The sequence below is a fragment of the Anser anser genome, assembly GCF_964211835.1.
Source record: "Anser anser genome assembly, chromosome: 1".
Classification (NCBI taxonomy): domain Eukaryota; kingdom Metazoa; phylum Chordata; class Aves; order Anseriformes; family Anatidae; genus Anser; species Anser anser.
In genome coordinates this window covers 117,139,183-117,157,590 of record NC_139720.1, presented here as the reverse complement: position 1 = coordinate 117,157,590, position 18,408 = coordinate 117,139,183, and the positions used below count along the sequence as shown (strand labels likewise).

The 18,408-nt window shown below is 45.6% G+C and overlaps 1 long non-coding RNA gene across 1 annotated transcript; it reads right to left on the bottom strand.

Moving 5' to 3' along the window:
* Positions 1-1,869: 1,869 nt before the first annotated feature.
* Positions 1,870-12,529, bottom strand: LOC310893073. Its single transcript, XR_014578694.1, has 3 exons — positions 12,063-12,529; positions 2,575-2,677; positions 1,870-2,002 (listed from the first exon to the last, which is right to left on the bottom strand). It is a non-coding gene; the product is annotated as an uncharacterized lncRNA (long non-coding RNA).
* Between the last annotated feature and the right edge of the window lie 5,879 nt (positions 12,530-18,408).

Genomic DNA, 18,408 nt, shown 5'->3' with positions numbered 1-18,408 from the left:
AACAGCATATTGGAAAGAAGAGGGAAGCATCACTGTAAATCCAACACAAAAGTTGGAAAAAAATGGAAAATTTCAACTTGACAGAACTGTGACAGCATTAAAACGAAGTATGTTGAACCCTTGTGTAGCTAACAGCTTTTTTTTTTTTTTTTTGAAGTGTTTTAATGTTCCCTGTTTGTAGACATAACACTTTCACAGCCCCAATATGGCTCATGTTTTGGTATTATCAGCAGTCGGAGATGAGGTCATGAGATGATGGCAAGTCGCCACTCCCTTCAGGTCTGCAGCTCTCAGATCACAGAGTAGTTATTTCATATTTCTGAAAATGTCCCTGAAAATTCCTTTTGAACTCCTACTTCCATAAAAAGACTGCACAGTAAGTATACATTGTGAGCCACCTTTATATTAAAGAGAAGCCCAATGTAAAACACAGAAAGCTAGAGTCTTCTAGACAAGAAGCCACATTATTCCCTAAGTCAATAACCATTATTGATGGGTAGACCTAGCCCGGGCTCTCAGAGCTGCAAATCTCTCTTTGGATTTGTTATGCCCCTTGCTGTGGCATCTTAGGTAGAGGCAGAACCTTTGTCTCACTCTATAAAGCTGGATTTTCCTCCCCCTGCTTATGCTTTTAACAAGCATGCCAGAGGTTTAAAAATGAATTTAACTACAATACAAGCATTTTCTTTGCACTAAGCCAGGTGAAGATATGTGGGGTCTTAGGACATTTACTCTGGGAAGGGTTTTGTGCAGAGATGGCCATTGCCATCTCTCTTTGATTCAAAGAGAGGTAGGATCAATGAGGGAGTCTCTACAGGTAGTCAGTGTTACAGCTGGAATGAACTGGTAGACAGTAAAGGAATTTCAAAGAGGTGACACGAGGGCAGGTGACCATGCCTGTCCTTTTCCTTGGATTTTCTTCTTCCTCTTCAATGAAAATAATTAGCTACACTGCATGTGTATGCACAGAGGCCTGCCAAACTAGATAGGGGTGAAGGCAGCTCTCATTTAACTCATTCTGATTAGGAGTTTCATGGTGAACACCTTGGAAATATTTAAGATCTTTCTACTAGAGGACTGTGTATCTGCTACATTATTAAAGAGGATGATGAAACAGCTTCTAGCTTGTGAACTCACATCACTGGTTAAAATAGATGCACTGGGAAAGGATTACATTACAGTCATAGTATCCCTTAGAAATACAACCTGTTTGTTGCATCACCTGTGGAGCAAACTTGCATCAGCAACAAGCATTAGACTCTCAGAAAATTCATCCGGTGTATAACTTTCAAGAAATGTCCAGCACATGAAAAATATTCTTTTTCCATCCATCACCTGCTCTTGTCATCATGAGAATTGTCTGGAAGTTGAGATAAAGCTGATAAGATTGGATGAATTTTTATTCAATACACACTTTTTCCCCAGATGCTCTGATAACATACAAATAAAATCTCTTTTGTCCAGTTTGGAATTCTTTTTTTTTTTATTATTATGATTTTTTATTTTTTTATTTTTCACTTGAGATGCCTAAATAAAAAGGCAATTTTGGTAACTGTACAGAGATTAATTAGGAACCAATGTATGAAAATCTTGGGGTTTGAGAAAACAAAAGTGTATTCTGAGACTTTACATGCTTTCACATGCTAGCACATCCTCCACCAGGAAGCAAGCACTGCACGGAGAAGGGTGTGTGAAGCAGGGCTGGGCTTGTGGGGGCTTTCTCATTGTGGAGATTCATGTAAAGTTGTAAATGCAAATACACGATCTGCACATTAAACTTACAAAAAGAACAGATCTGGATCATCCAATTGTTGGTGGTCTTCAACATCCACCATCTAGGTGCTGCACTGTAAAACCTGCTGTTGTGGTGACAGACTTAGGTCTATCACTGAAAGGTGAAAGATACGTTCTCCAGTATCTCTGTGAGCATAGTGCATTTCAAGATACACAGCTGGAATTTCTTTTCTTCAACAAAACAGCCCTGTGAGAACCGGTATCACACCTGTGGGGTGCAGAAACCTGCGATTACATAGAGCACAGTAAGAAACAAGCTTACTTCAGCTGTTTAACTTTAGGGAAGGTAGAAGGAAGTGTTTCTTATCTCAACTGAAAGAGCACACTTGATCATTGCCTTTAATCTCTGTTTTTACGTATTTTACAGGAGCGGAGGCATCTGAGCTTGTTTTCTTGCTTTTGCCACTTGCTTTCTTACTGGTACAGCACCTGCCCCAGTACAAGACAGCAAGGTTGTGTTCCCAGCATTGATGCTGGTTAGCCAGGCAGGATTTTGAATGCTTTGCTTCAAAATTTGGCACGGGAGAAGTAAAAACATAGCTCTGAGGATTGCAGAAAACAGTCAGACCAATTTTTGCTGGTTAAAAGAAAATTGACTCTGTACCTCGTTCATTTTTCTAAAGAGCACTTTGGCAGCTGCCAGTCTGAGCAATATGAATATATAAAGCACAATGGACATGTGGAAAACAATTAATGACAAAACCTGCTTTAATTCCTTAGCAGAGGCCTAAATAAATGGAAATTAGCTACAGTGAATGGGATCCCACCCTGCACACCTACCTTTTGAGGACTGTCCCCTGCTGCAGCTGGTGCAGGACAGGCTGGTGGGACCCTGAGGCAGGCTGTGGCTCTCCTGAGAAAGGATGTGCTTGAGTGGGTCCTGCTGGATGAAATTAACGTGGCTGCTGAGGGCAATAGTGGTGATGAGGCTTTCTTTTCTGAGGTGTAAATTTTAAAATAGATATGGTCCCACAATAAAATATGGTCTATTTTAAAATAGATATGGTTATTCTGCAAATAACCAGTTTCCACCCATCTTTGCAGACCACCCCTCACTGCCCCTTTACCTCAGGTACCCCCCCCAAAATGAGCTGTCCTCCTAGGGCACCAGAGCAGTAAGGGCCTTGGTAAGGAGCTGCGTCACTTGAAGCCATGAGGTGGCTTCAGCCATGAGATGAAGCCATGAGATGGCTCCAGCGCCCTGAGGCTTGGCCTTGGTCCCGCGTGCCTGGTGGGAGCTGGGTGCTGCAGCTTGCCCCGCTGTCGGCTGCTTTGGCCACCAACACCACTGGGATGGTTTTGCAGCACTGGCAGTTTGGCCACCCAGCCTTGGCACTGCACCATCCATCAGCATCTCTGGCGATATAGAGGTCACAGACAGATCACGGCAGCTCTACCACTGCTGTGTGGTGGCATTGTCGTTGTTCGTAGGGCTTTGCAAGCTTTGTAAGCTGAGTACGCTGTGATCAGCCCTCTACCCTGAAAGCACGCGTTTTGCATAGAGGATCGAGTGGATGGTGGCTTTAGCTCCTTTTTATACGATTACGTCACACCGTGTCATGCTGTCACTTCTTTGAGCACCCGCATCCTCAGCAGCATCGCCTCCATCACCAACTGATGCAATATGCTCAGGATGATTTTAAGCCCACAGCAGATGGCAGCATATATCAAAATTTTGCCTACAACCTCCATTTAGAAAATAATAATAATAAATAATAAAAAAACCCACAAATAAATGCTAAACTGGCTGGCATCTGGACTACCAGAAGTGGTTAATGAGAAGATGTCGATGGTCCCCGCCAGGGAGGGGTGATGGGGGAGATGCCACTGCGCCCCCGATGCTGCTGCTCAGGTCTCCTCTGGTTATCCCAAGGTTTGTGGCCGTGCTGGGATGACCAGGAGTCCCAGGCTTTCTCTTGCTTTGGTGTACAGGATATATTTTAAATATTGAAGGACTACAGTGAAATAGCTGTAAGATGTCACTGCGGAGCTGCTGTTAACCCAGAGAGATCTGCAGAGCAGCTTATTATCCACATCTAAAACTACCTGGCTAGACTATTCCCAGCTGAGTCTGAGGCTGTAATTGAACAATAACAACGAAAATGTCCCCTTTCCCTACAAAATGTTTTGTGTCACTCGCCAACGGCAGAAAGAAAAAGGTTTATTTAAAATTTTAGCAACCTTCCCTTTTATTAGCATCAGGCTGGGACAGTATCACAGCTTACAGGCCTCAGGCCAAAACACAACTGCCACGAAACGTATTTCAGTACAGGCACCCAGTGCTAGGCACTTACAGCCATGTGCTGTGAGATAGCTTGATTTCAAGAAACCCTTGAAGCTGGTGGAAAAATGGAAGCTAAACTTCTCCAGAAACATCTTACTTCATCTCACTGTGGACATTTTCTTCACCCTCACAGACTGAATATTTTGGCACAATTACTTAATTCTGCCTGTGGAAACTGTAGAAACCTAAATATGACCTTATAATAGTAATAAACCATCAAAAGCAAATTTATGCGTACCTTTTCTGCTTACCACCTCAGCTCACCCACAACAGAAGGCCAATGCACTCCAGCCGTAGTGCCCATGTCATACTGCAGTGTAAGGTAGCTCCTCCTCAAGGGTCCAGTTATGAACCCAAACCCTGCCTAATTACCTTTACCATTTAATATGTACAACTTGCATCCCTTTTGAAGCTTCCCACTTGTCAAGCCTCAGTTGTAAACTGCTGGGCTGTGCTATACTGAAAGACCTTTATTGTCAGCAATACTTTCCATACCTTGCTTTCCTGTTGAAAAACTAAAAGCAATTAAGTTTGTTAATTTTTTCCACATAGGCTGCATGGAGGGAAAGCAGGTGGCCTATTTATAATCTGTTTTCTTCACTTCATCCTCCTGCTTCTCCTGCACTGCGAGGCTGGAGCCAGGATTTGCATCCCTGCTCCTCCGTGGTGCTGAGTCCCCACATCCACCCACACCACCGTAATCCCTGCTTTTTATAGCACCTCCACCTCAATGCCCCTAGATCCTCTCTACCTCTCAGGACCTCCTTCTCACCTCATAAGCCTTTTGCTTTCTCCACCCCCCCGCAGATCCCAGTCCCCTGCTATAGGGAGCGGGGCCATGTGCGGCCCCAGAGCTGGCCGTGACACCAAGCTGGGGCCACCACAGCCCCTCTGGCCAACCTCGTCCTTCAGCCTCAGGGAGCCGAGCTGTCAGGTGTTTTTCTTCTTGGATGAAAAGAATAAAGCCTCAAAAAGGCAGGTGGGCTTAAAAATAATCATGGGTCAGCAAACCAACACACCAAAAAAAAAAAAAAAGACTTGGACCAACAGCTTAAAGAGCGTTATGGGTGTTTTCATTTCCAGCATCCCTCCAGGGTATGCAGCAGGTAACAAGAAAATGCTGACCACAGACTCCTGTGGGACTTGAAGCTGTTCATCCCTGCCTGAGACATGGGTGAGCTGGAGGGGGAGCAGCAATGGCTGCTCACAGCAGCCCTCTGAGCTCCCGCAGCATCGCTTCATGGGACACAGGGACACCGCTGTAAGACTTGTCCTTACAGAGACCTGCATGTCACTGGGGATTTGCCACTCACCAGAATGACATAAATCCCACAAACACGCTTGGAAGCGTGAAGAAGACTGCAATGCAGAAACAGAGCCGGGGCCTTCCCAGGAGAAGGTCAGAGCCTACAAGGCGACAGAGAAGAGCCTCAAGCCCACGCCACCGGCTTCAGCATGCCCAGCCCCTGACTCCTCTCTCCTTGCTCTCCTTCCTGCTTCAGGACTGCAGAGACGATGTCTGAGCAGTGTGAAGGAGAGACGTGCAGCCCCACTTGTGCCTTAGCCACAGCTTTCCCCAGTCCTACAGAGAGCCCGTGTGTGTTATCAGCAGGGCAGTGAGAAGTGGGGTGGGGAGTCCCCAGGGAGCAGGGAGGCTGCACAAATGCTCCCCTACCATTTACCTGGGAGCATTTACCTACTCCACACTGTTAAAAGAAAGGGGGGAATAACACACCCCTGTGTACATCCATTTGCAATTGGCTTTGTGCATGTGTCCCTCGCTAAATAAGAAACCCCAGTTCTTCCCCCCTACACCCCGAAATTGCAGCACCACAGCATTTTGTTTCTGGATTGAGCATTATCTGAAGGCTCCCCATTACCTGCATAATTTAAGAAGTCAATAAAAACTATTGCTGTACACACACACAAATGCACTGATTTGGTGATTCACCAGATTGGAAACAGCTTATTTAGCGACGGGCAGGACACACCCCGAGATAAAGGAGAGCCAGGCAAATGCCGGGGTGAAAGCCTGACAGTCAAATGCAGACCCCCCCCACACTATTTTGGGGTATCTTTGCCAGCCTTTACCTGCCTGTTCACGGGACACCAGGTGTGCCAAAAACATGTTAATCGGGGGTGATTAAAGGAATAAAACAGCCGAAAAGCTCCTCCTTAGGCAAACGTAAATCAGGGTATTTGGACGAACACAACTATTAGAAAATAAAATCCTGAGTGCGCTTTTGCCTGCAGGCACACGCTCTGCCTGAAGGTTAAATACAGAGAAGAGCAATGCAAGTGGACTCATCCCAGGTCTGGGTGGTCTTCTGGGACACAGTCTGGATGACAAGGGGATGTGACGCCGTCTGTGAGGCCAGCGTGCCCCAGCACACACAGAGCGACTGCTTACGTAGCAGGGAACGGCAGTGAAGAGGCGTTTTTTGGTAAAGTCGACTTTCGTGTTCCCCACTGGGTGAGCTGGTTTTAGGAATGAATAGCTCAAAACATGCATTTCTTTGAACCTGATCAGAAATGACCACAGTTTTTTCTTTCTTGGGTTGGCAGAAAGCAGAGTTAATTTAACTAGCCGGCAGCTCAAAGGAAGCCTCACCATTCTGCAGGCACAAAGTGGGGTGTGGGGGGGTGAAGCTATTTGCTGCTTTCAGTCGTGCATGGGTGCCTCTCCGCTATGTATGTGACACCAGGAGAAATGAAGTGGCAATAGGAACATCCCTAGAGGACTGCATTACAAAAGAGCTAGCCAGTTCTCATTCTCCAAGTTAAATGAACTCCAAAAGTAAGCCAATATTCAGAAATAAAGGAGATTTTTGAGGTGTTTAGTTAATCTAGTGCTAACAATATAAGAAAGATTTATTTAAATAGGTTTCTACGGCATCATCCTGTATAATCCCTGTTGTGCATAGCTCAGAAACGTTCTTTGTGCAGGTGTCTGCAGCTCACCTGGCAGAGCAGCGGGGTCACTCTGAGAGTCTCTCAGGTACCGCAGTACAGTGTGCACAGAGAGCACGATGCAAAACAAGAAATAAAGGATTCCTGATAGGTGTTCGGCACACAGGCAAGGCATGACAAGCTGTCTGGATTTGGTGCTTTAAGGCAAAGAGTCCTGCTTTTGCCTGGGGGGGCTGAAGGAAGGTTCCCCACCCTGCAAGCCCATCTTCACTGGCACACTGGAGCTGAGGCTTTTTGCATGAGCTTCCCCTTGCCTTTCACACAGACCTTCCCCATCACATGGCCCCCAGTTTCAGTGACACCACTGTTTAAAGCTATTTAAACTGTGAAGATTAGTGTATTGCACTTCTGAATGCAGGCCAAGACCACAGCCTTCATCACTAAGCAGCCCTTTGCTTAAAGGATTAAATAGATCCGTGCTGGGCCTATTTATAGTGGAAGGCAACATAACCCTGAGTTCACAGGTACATCTGGTATGAGACTGGCATGTTTGTGACCCTGGAGTGGCTGTACCAGGTAGACAGGAAAAAACATGAATTTATGGCTATGTTTTTATATCTATATTTTACAACATATATTTGTATGTGTATACATATGCTTGTGACGTGTATATACATATATATATTGTTTAGCTTATCCTTTGCTTTAGATAGACTTTAACTAATGTGATGTGCCCAAGAGCAAGGGAAAACCATGGATTTCAAGGCATCACAGAGGCATCACACAGCTTTTGTGTATATACATTTTTGTGTACGTGCATTGCTTTGCATACATGCAGCATCCAGGATCTGCCAAGCAGACATCTGGGGACATGGTGCCACCCCAGCACCTCATCTCCCTGGGCTGCAGTATGGAAGGAGCCACATGGGAACACCTGGACTGTAAATACTTCCCTGTCTTCCTTTATTTTATCCCCCACCATGCAAAATCACCTTTTCTGCATCTTTTCGTGTGAGCATGTTCAGCGCTCATGTCAGTGGTTTCTTTACATGAGCAATAGCAGAGGGAAAATGAACAGAATGGTCAAGAGCTCAAAGAGCTGCATTTATCAGGACAGCAGAATGTTGCAGCAGAGGATGAGCTCTCTGCAATCTTGCTTTTCACCTTTTCTTTTTTTTTTCTTGTGATTCCATCCAAAGCATTGTCTTTAAAATCGATTTCCTGCAGAAGCTTGTCTCTACTTAGACACCCTGACTAATAGCAGTGACACGAAGCCTGGCTAGCCTCACTCCACCATCCCCTTCTCCTACTGTCATGGTTGGTGCAGCAACTTTCAACAAAGCAGTTTTCCCTCCATGCTGCTACCAGTCTGTTGGGCTTGGCTGAGCTGCTGCATCTCCTATCCCCAGCTGGCTGGGTGTGCAAACCACCCTGGATTGGCGCTGTGTAGGCAAAGAAGCATCCCCCAAGCAAGTTATTTAGTCAACTTGAACAAGAAAATATAAAATAAAATAAAATAAAATAAAATAAAATAAAATAAAATAAAATAAAATAAAATGTTGGGTGTTTAAGGGGTTACCCCTACTCCTTTTAATGACTGAAACAACTAGAAATGATCAGCAAGCCTCTTGAATTCCCAGAGACTAAATCATCATCAGAGCAAATAAAGCAATATGGAGATGAGGTGTAAGAGGAAAGGCTCTGTTACAAGTTTGGATTCAACCAGCACCAATTTTTAGCTTTGAGCAAAATAAATTATTTTCTAAAATGATCCCTGAAAGACTTTTTTATATTTCTAAATGTCAAGCTTCTATTTTGTATACATATCTTTTAGTTCAAGAACTACTTTTGCATGTTTCAGTCACTCTAAGACCTGAAGGACTTGCAGGGAACTTGTGTTCTTGAGCAGTGGCTGAAAGTCCCCTGAAGCATGCCAAAATGGCAACAGAGAGGTATGTGCAGGCAACTACATCATGTCTTAGACCTCTCTGGACATAATAAACATTTGGACCGCTAGCACCTGTGGACAACTGTAAGTAGGGACCTAAACACCTGTGAGTTATCTCTGGATATCTTATAGCTACCTAACGTAAATAGTTGCACTATGCACCTATGTGTGAAAGTGCCAGTACCGTTGGTTTGGGCTAAATCTCAAACTGTGAGGTGTTCCACACCACCCAAGAGCAGTATCGAGAACTTCCCATCCAGCAGGGCAGAAGAGTCCCATTGAGTCCTGGCAGCTCAGTGCAGGTATCTGGGATGTCCCAGGTGAGTGTGTGTGGCACCAGCGTGACTCAGCAAGCAGACAAATCCATCCCCGTGTGCCAGTGCTGGAGAACTCCGAGCTCGCACAAGATGGCTGAGGAGCAGGAAGAAGTGCTAGGAGGAACTCAGGTGTATCTGTGGATTGCACTGAGCCAAAGGCTCATTTGTATCTTGAATCCATTAAGTACACAAACAAACTAAAAACCTTAAAACCACAAAATCATAGAAAAAATTGTTTTCTTTCTCTTGTCATCCACTGGAAGGCTGCAGCATTGCTATGGTATGCCCAAACCCACAAGCCAGCACTGTCAGGGTCATTTCCCCAGTGCAGCCTACAGTGCGGGGTTTCTGATTGAAGGAGACTCTCCCATCCAGGTCTGCACCTCCTGAGGTCCAAACAGGAGGATCCTGGCAAAGAATGGTCAAGGGATTTCTCTTCCTTAAAGGAGCCAGATCCCCTCTGGGTGGGTGAGGATGGTTGGGGAGAGGTAGGCTGGTGGCAGTGCGGCCGAGAGCAGCTGAGGACAAGCAGGGCCCCAGGTGCTAGCACCTGTGAGCAGAGGACAACCACCATCACCAGCGTCCCTCCTCCTCCTCCCTCCGCAGCACCCAGTCCACATGCCAGAAGAGGGAGCGCAAGGCTCACTCACAAAGCGGGGTGCAGAGCTTTGGAAGATCTCAGCACTCCCGAGGTTCACATGCAGTCAATTTACAGAGAAAAAAAAATGAAGACGTTTACCTCCAGTAATTATTCCCTTCATAGTTCCTGTCCCCTATTGCTGAAGAACAAAAAGCAGGAAGCAAGCACCGGTTTTGCATGCACCAGAAAGCTGGCAGGGCAGGGTTGGCTCTGGCGCGGCAGCAGCTCTCCGGGTCTGGGGCCGCACACCACCACAGACCCCTCTGTCCCCATCTCTTACATTTCAGGGGGGCTTGCTCCTACGCTGCCACTCTGGATGATTAATCCTACCCTAGAGCTTGTGGAAGAGGATTTCAAAAGCAGTTTCACTAACTTTGTTGCAGCGGGCGCTTGATGTGTGTGCCCTCTGAGCAACCTGGGCTGGGCGGCTGGGCATGGCCTCAGGGGAAGGCTGCCACCAGAAGCCCAGGCCACATGGCCGACCCTGCTCATGTGGCCTTGCCTCTTCAGAGTGAGCACCGGCCCACCATGGGCTGGGGGGTCCAGGACTCCCTGGCCCCTCTACTGCCCTACGTGCAGAGAGGACTGCAGGGATCAGGGCACAAAAAGGGCACATACAAACTTTTGGTGGGACTGCCAGGGTCATGCCTGACTCTGCCTGGACAGTCATGCAGGGTGCATCGGATTAAAAGTCACCAGCCCGTGCAGGAGCAAGCCAACAATGTCAGCATAAACCTTCTGCTGTGCTGTTCTTCCCTGGTGGCAAGGTGTGGTCACAACAGGCCCTCTGAAGCCCTGTGAAGCCATCTCTGTCCCACACTAAGCTCGGATCAGAAGGTAGTTTGTAGTGCAACTGGGAACTCAAAACCATGAAGCAAGTACTCCCTATGGCTTGCAGACTTTATATTTTTAATTGTCTGACGCGGCAAATGAATACTAAGAGAAAATTATTTCAAAGAACTTTCTCCTCCTTCCAGTCACTAGCTGTGTCAAGGGAGAGTGATGAGTTCAAGACAGGAACAGCCTCACTGTTTATGTAGCAAAGCAGAGGATCTAAAACTCTTCTGCTTCATGGAAGTCTATATGTCCAGAGACACTTTGATTTAACCAACTAAGAAGAGAAAGAAAGAAAACAAAGGAAAGAAAGAGAGAAATGACAATATTTAAGGGTTTATTTTCTCACCCCATCAGGTCAACAGATAAATGACTCACATTTCCATACCACAATATATATATATGGAGCATATAAATTCATTTGTCCTCATACAGTCGTTTTGCTATGACCACAGCACAGGAACTGGTTTCTTCAAGAAAATGTGTAAACCTTTTTTTTTTTTTTTTTTCTTCTTCTTCTTTTATTAAAGGTGAAGTGATTGAGATCAAGCCAATAGCAGAAAGTCTGAAAGTCCTGTTGGGACTAGGGTACCCACCTAACACAGATGGCAACCTAATGTTTGTACAGAGCTGAAGCCCTGGCCACTGGGGCACTGCGGCGCTTGCTGTGAAGAAAGGATTAGCAGAAAAACAGCAGAGCATATGGGACATGGGTGTCTTGTGACTCTGTGAACCATATATCCATCTAGGCAGTGGAGCTACAATGTCCTTGGAAGAAAATATTTAATTCTCCTAGCTGACGAAGGTAAAAAAATTCACTTAAACTGGTTAAAACATCTTTCTAAGGAAGAACTATCAAATATTTTTCAATCTGTTCATTTTACTATTTCCGTCTCTGGCCTCAAGTTTCCAGCCACCATTTCAACTGATGACAAAATTTGTCTGCATTTTTTTTTCCCAATGACATTCTTCATGAAGAAAACAAAGCAATCATTTTGTTATACCTAATAGCCTGTTCACATGCTAGCAAATAAAAGTAAGAGGTACTAAAAAGGTCAACTGAAATGCTTGATATTGTTAAGCAATTTGATAGAGATGGCTCATCACCACACAAGACAGCATGGGATGTTTTCAGAAAGGCACATAAGCACCCGTTGGTACAGGGGAAAATTACAGGTGACTTATGTCTGTGTAATCCAGTAGAATATGTGCAAAAGAAAGTTAAGCAGATAAAGGGAAACTCATAAAATGCAGTCAAAAAGTGTAAGATGTCAGCAGCACTGTTGTGCGGCCAACTAACTTGGTTAGCCAGCATTTTTCAGGCAACTGCCTTGCCTGCTTTTATCAAAGGAGGAAAGCACCAGGGCAGTCCCAGGTGTTGAGGACAAAAACATCCATAGCTCCTGCATTCCCTTTTGGTGATGCTGGGACACCGCCTCTTGCAGCACCTGTGCTGGGACCTGCTGAAGGTGAAGTTTCACAAGCGTGCCACAGCGCTCATTTAAAGCTGGCGAGGCTCACCTTCCCTGCTCCTGCTGTGTCTCTTTCGGAAGAGAGGTCAGGAAGGGAGCAAGCCTCATTTCCAAGGCTGACCTCTGAAACACCCCTCAGCTCTCCTGGTGGCATCTCCCATGTGAAGTCTCTTTGGAAGTTATTTTTCAGGAGCACTTTTGCTGAGGGTCTCACCAGGGTCTCTGCTTCACACCATTGCCAGGTCTGGTTTTCCCAAGGGCCAACAGTGGAAAATCTCTCAGACTAATGTAATACCTAAGAATTTACCAAATTTGTCCTGAAAGTAGCAATCAGTTTGTTACTTTATACGGTTACAATGGCCAAGTTTAGTTACAGCATGGGAAAAAGAAAAAAAAACACTTCTGAAAATTTCTGACCAGCATGTTGGCACCCATAACTGGGCAGGGAATTATCTAATCTAAGTTTGTATAAAGCTACACTTAGGAATGGCAAACATAGCATTTACTAAATTATAGTTATTCTGAATAGATCCCAATGCAATCATCAAGGGTTATACAGGTGGCAAGAAGTAATTCGAGTTAAACTATTGGCAGAACTTTTTCTCACTACTAATGTAATTTCACTAAAGAAAAGTGATACAGCAGGGAAAAGGGACTAAGCCAGGAATTAACCTCCAGTCGAGGCTGGACTCTGCAGAGGCTGAGGGGAAAAACCCCAACCCAGAAACCTTCAGTTTAGGGCACCTGGCTGGGGCTTCCAGTTTCTGAGGCCTCTCTCTGACTCATGTAGCTCCCCCTCTGTTTCTCCTCGTGCAGGTGGCCTCATTAACGCAAGCAGTTAAATCTGCATTACGTGAATGTGGCTGATTCTGTTGCCTAATGAGAAGGACATTTGGCAGGAATGTAAGGGCAGCTGACTTGTTGCTCAGAAATCAGGCCCTTTCGTATAGGGGCCTCATGTTTCCCACATTTCTAAAGTTCTCTTTTGTTATCGAGGAGATGACTAAAGAGGTTACAAACCTCTCCAAACAGAATCCAGCCAGCTCGAGACTATAATGTAGAAACAGCATTTGTAGAATGTGCAAGGCAGCAGTGGGTTCCAGCAACCCTAAACTCGTCATTCAGTATATATGTAATTAAATCTTAGCGACCTTCCCGTCAGCAATGCAATTGCATTTTTGCCATTGCAACACCCTTGGCTGCAAAGTGCTGGGGCTGTGGGTCTGGGAGCACAGCCAGCTCAGGGTGCAACTCAGCAGGGCTCTAGGGACACGCAAGGGGGGCGTTTGCCACCAAGGAGGTGAAATGAGAAGTGCCATGGGCTGAACCTTAAGTGTGTTGGGTTTGCAGACCATTAAACCTCACAAGCACTTCTTTAGCATGGATGTGGTTAATGTGCCATCACCCGTGAGCAAGGTGCCACGTTCTCCATGCACCTGAGAGCTGTCATGCAGACACCACAGGTCCTGGGGACTGGCAGGAGAAAGAGTCGGGGACATCTGGGTCTGCATGCACAGCTGGTCCCAGCAGCGTTGTCCACACCTGCGTCCTACAACTGTGTCCTCCTGCAGCCTGGGTTGCAGGTCACCCCCAGCATCTATATCACACGGTGTAGCCGCAGGAAAGCAACAGCCCCTGAACAGCCCCAAAGCCTCCCATGGTGCTAGAGCAGAGCTGTCCTGCTGTGTGTGCTGTAACAACAGGGCTACCTGTTGGGTGGCTGACTGTCACCAGAGGTAGCAGGGTCCAGGATGGTCTGGTGCCATTTCCCTTCACCCTTCAGGAGGGATCTGTGGTGTTACTGGGCAGTGATGCCCAGTGGGATGGTTTGCTGCCCTTTTGGGTGCTGGAGGTTTGCAGAATGGGCAGACAGCCCCCCTCTCACACTGTTTGTTGGGGCAGGTTGAAAGTACCAATGTGCACATGCACACAACACTTCTCTCCCCGGGTGACTGATTTCTACACACTGGCTGATGATCCCAGAGCACACATACCGGTGGCTATTTTGGTCTGTTTTGCAGCCAGTATCCACGTAAGACCACATTCTATGGTTCTATGATTCTGTGTAAAAGCCGAGGCCATTTCACAACCACAGATGCATCCCCTTCCTTGAGAAGGGGTAAAAGCCCACGGGACATCTCTGATTCTTCCGTTGAAAGCTCTCCCAGAGCAACATTCATTTGTGCTGACACCAGCACACCCCCAGCCCTCTCCCTTCCTTGCCCTTCCCTCACACCAGCGTCCAGCTGTCTAAAAATGAGCCCAGTGTACTGCGTATTTCCTTTTTTTCTCTCTATTCTTATTTGTAGTCCCTTCATCATTACTTCCCACAGGACTATCAATAGCATATTTGTCTGACACAGACAGCTTCACTGCTATAAATTCTTCACAGCCCATTGAATAGAGACTTTTTAATTAGGTTTTAGAAAATTTCCATTAGCAGAGAGACATTGAGAATTCAGGTCTCGCTTCTGAAAAGCAAAGTATGATAGAGATGGAAGCTGCTTGATTTACTGAAATATCAATATTTTCATCCCTGTATTTATGGGCATGAATCAAATGCTGTTTTGTTGCTGTGGCCAGAAGTGTGTTTGACAATTTGCTTGATTGTGCTACACATGAGAGATTTAAACCAGTGATCCAGCATGAGAGTCCTCCTGGGCTACAGTATTGTCTGCATGACACATACAGAAAATGCGAACAATACCTTTTATCATCCAGATTTGATTGCTTTAATATTTGCAAGAAAAGGGGCTATGTTCTCACCATTGAAGTTGTGTTTTCTTTATTTCATTTTTTCCCATCTTTAGCTCTCATTTTGCCCTGCCAGAACTGAGATAGGGTCTTATATGAAAGGGGAAAAAGATTGAGCTGAAGCCACCTCTGCAAGAAGAGTGAAGGTGCATTGCCTTCACTGAGGCTGATCACCGCAGCTTCTGCACCTGAGGACAACTCAGAGACTGTCTGTACCTCCATGTGTTGACTCCCACGGCCCCCTTTTTCTCTCCCACAGTAAAACTGGCAGCACCAGGCCTGGATTAAAAGTCATCATGTGCGTTCCTTGATATACACCACTCAGATTTTGAGGAAAATACAAACACCACACAGCTTGGCCTGACTGCATTTCCGCAAACTCTTTCTGTAGACCATATGTGGGAAGCAAGTCTTCTGGAGCTCAGCAGGGGACACATCAGTTAGAGCTCTGACTTGCCCTTTGAGGGACCCTTCTTCCCCTTCTGCAACAGGATGACTCTGATTCTGGTCACCTCACTTGGGCAGCTGAGTCCTGTGCTATAGTAAGTGCCCCTTCCCGTATTTCTACAGTTTCAATATTCAAATGTGTTCCTAATGGTTCCCCAATCCAGCTATGGAGGGTTATAGTCAACATACTTGCAAAATACTACACTGACTACAGTGATAGTAGCTACAATTTCTTTTAATTAGGACATGACTGGAGGATGGAGGAAACTCTAGGAGGATTTCAACCAATAACGAATGTACAGGTGTACAGAAAAATGAGATGGCTCTGATCATAAAGAAACAACTTTGTAGGCAGCTGGATATGGTATCTCACTCAAATAAAAAACAATCTTTCCAGCTTCATAATGCGTAGTCCAACTCTAAACAGATTTATTCCATGATCTGACTTGGTGCTCATTTTCAAAAGACTTTGGGAGCTGCACTCCTGAGCACAGAAATCAACACAGGCCTAAACATTGAATCCACCAGCAGAAGGACCAAACTAACATCACACATTTTGAAATTAATTATAAAGTATACTCTCTCTCAGGAGTTCACTGCCTTCTCATAGGATGTTGAAGCCCAACACTAGTGGAGATACCAGTAACCAAAGATCCAAAGACCCTTCTTCTCCATCACTGTTTGTCATCTTCAGTCTTACAGAATGAGAACTGTTTGCATCATGAGGGCTCATGTCAGAGCCTTGTTTGGACTCATGTCCTAGGACAGTGGTGTCCAGCAGACCCGAACTATCATCCATCTTCCCAAGCCAAGGGGCTACACAACACAGACCTCATGCTGCTGAGAGCTGGAGCCTGCACCATGTGTAGAAGGAAATGGCTCAAAATGGGGCCCAAGACACCAACCTCCACGGTCACAAGAGAGTAAGCATTTACGTCCAGTATATTCCTGGCCACTGGGTATTTGGGATTCTGGGAATTCATTCATGTGTCTCTTCATCTGCTGTGGTGTTCCTCATCACTGCTGGAGCCCATCAAGACGCTCATCTAGACCTGAGATGAAGACCTTCATGGCTTCTGTAATGAGAGAGCAGGTGGGAACCTGCAGTAACATATTGTAAAAATACAGTAAAGAAAAACGTTTTATTATTTTTTGTTTGTTTTTTAGCTTTGAGGGGAGGAAAACTTTTTTTTTCTCTTTCTGACTCTTTCCACATCTTTACAGTTTACTTCATATGCACACTCTCTTTGAAAGACTTAGAGGGAAAGTTTAAAAGGAATTTTATAGCTAGCCTTCTTCTTTCATTTGAATTTAAAAAAAAAAAAAAACAACTACTTATTTCCTTCATTATTTTGTTAACACTTCTGAATAATTTTACTATATATAGAGAGAGTTTTCCCCTGAAGTAGTTCTCCCATCTATCCTCATATTCTCTTGCTGGCACTAGAGTTTAATATTTCTGCCTCTATTTTTAACTACATTTAAGTGGTACAGAAGAAATGCTTTGCCCATTCGCTGTTATCAATTAAAACAGCAATAACTGAAAATTGCTAAAAGCAACAGCTACCCTGTCTGCCACCACAGTGGGGTCCTGTGGCTGTCCCCAGAGAGCAGAGCTCAGCGCCTGCCCCTCCGCTCCCCTCGTGAGGGAGCTGCAGGCCGCCATGAGGCCTCCCCTCGGCCTGCTCTGCTCTGGGCTGAGCAAACCAAGGGACCTCAGCTGCTGCTCCTATGTCTTGCCCTCCAGACCCTTCACCACCTTTATAGATGATATATTTATGTTACCACCTGCCATGATATTGATGCATGAATTATGCTAAAATTGTGCAATTTAGCCCATATTTATCAGCTGCCCCATGCAATTGCCCTCAGCACATTGGAGTTCAGAGCCACCAACCAGCCTTGGTGCCTCCCCGTTCCCCGTGAGAGGTGCTGGCCGGCTCATACCCATCGCTGGCTGCGATGTATTTCTCTGCACCTGCCAGCATCCTTCCCTCCCTCCCTCCCACCAGTAACTGTGGGAGGAAACCAAGCCAGAAAAACCACCACCACCCCCTTCATGAGTGGTGCTAGTTTTGGGTCTTTCTTCCAGTAATCACAACCGATATGCGGGGGTGGGTTTGCTTTGGGTTTGGGTGAGTTTCAGAAGTGTCTGTGAAACTCCACCCATCACAGCATTTTCCGTTCTCCAAACTGGGACTTTTTTAACAGATTCAGAATTAAAACCAAACTAGATTCTCTTAATTTTGAACTCTAAACTTTCACCAGATGATTAAACTCATCAATCCAGGAAAGTCCAAAAAGATGCTCCGAAAAATAGCAAAAATCAGAAGAAGTGATAAAATCATGTGATTGGCCAGACTAAGCCAGGCTAAATCCTTCTCTAGCCTGGATCCTGTGTCAGGCATGGCCAGTCACAGGTGCTTACAGAAAATCTTGAAGAAGAAGTATGGAGCAATCCTTCTCCTGGTAGGTCCTCCCAGACCAATAGCCAGAGATTTAGAGTCTTCTGAAAGAGAGTTTATACCTTGACCACCATAAACAGCAACTGCCAATGGCCCTCTTCTCTGGGTAGTCTTCTAGCCCTTCCATACCTCTAGCCTTCTGCTTTTGGAGCAATGAATTCCAGTGTAGTCATACACTGTGTTCTCCTCATGTACAACTGCTGCCTCATCATTTCATTGACTGCCTTTCTGGTTTCAGTATTCTGAGAAGTGATGAGTGACATTAGCTGAAGTCCAGCCAGCCAGCTTCCTGTCCTCAAAAGCAGCCAGAGTAGATGCCATGGTAAGAGTTAAAGAGCAAGTCAAACGGGCAGTGACACTTTCCCAGATTACTCTTCCAACCTCCAGTGATTTGCAGCTTAGTCATTGTCTGAGACAGACCTGTTGCTCCAAACCAGTTTTCTTCTATGAGTTCATCCAATTGCTTTCCAGACCCACGTGAAGTTTTAGTCCACAACATCATGCAGGAGGGAGCTCCACAGCTTAACTACATCATTCCCACAT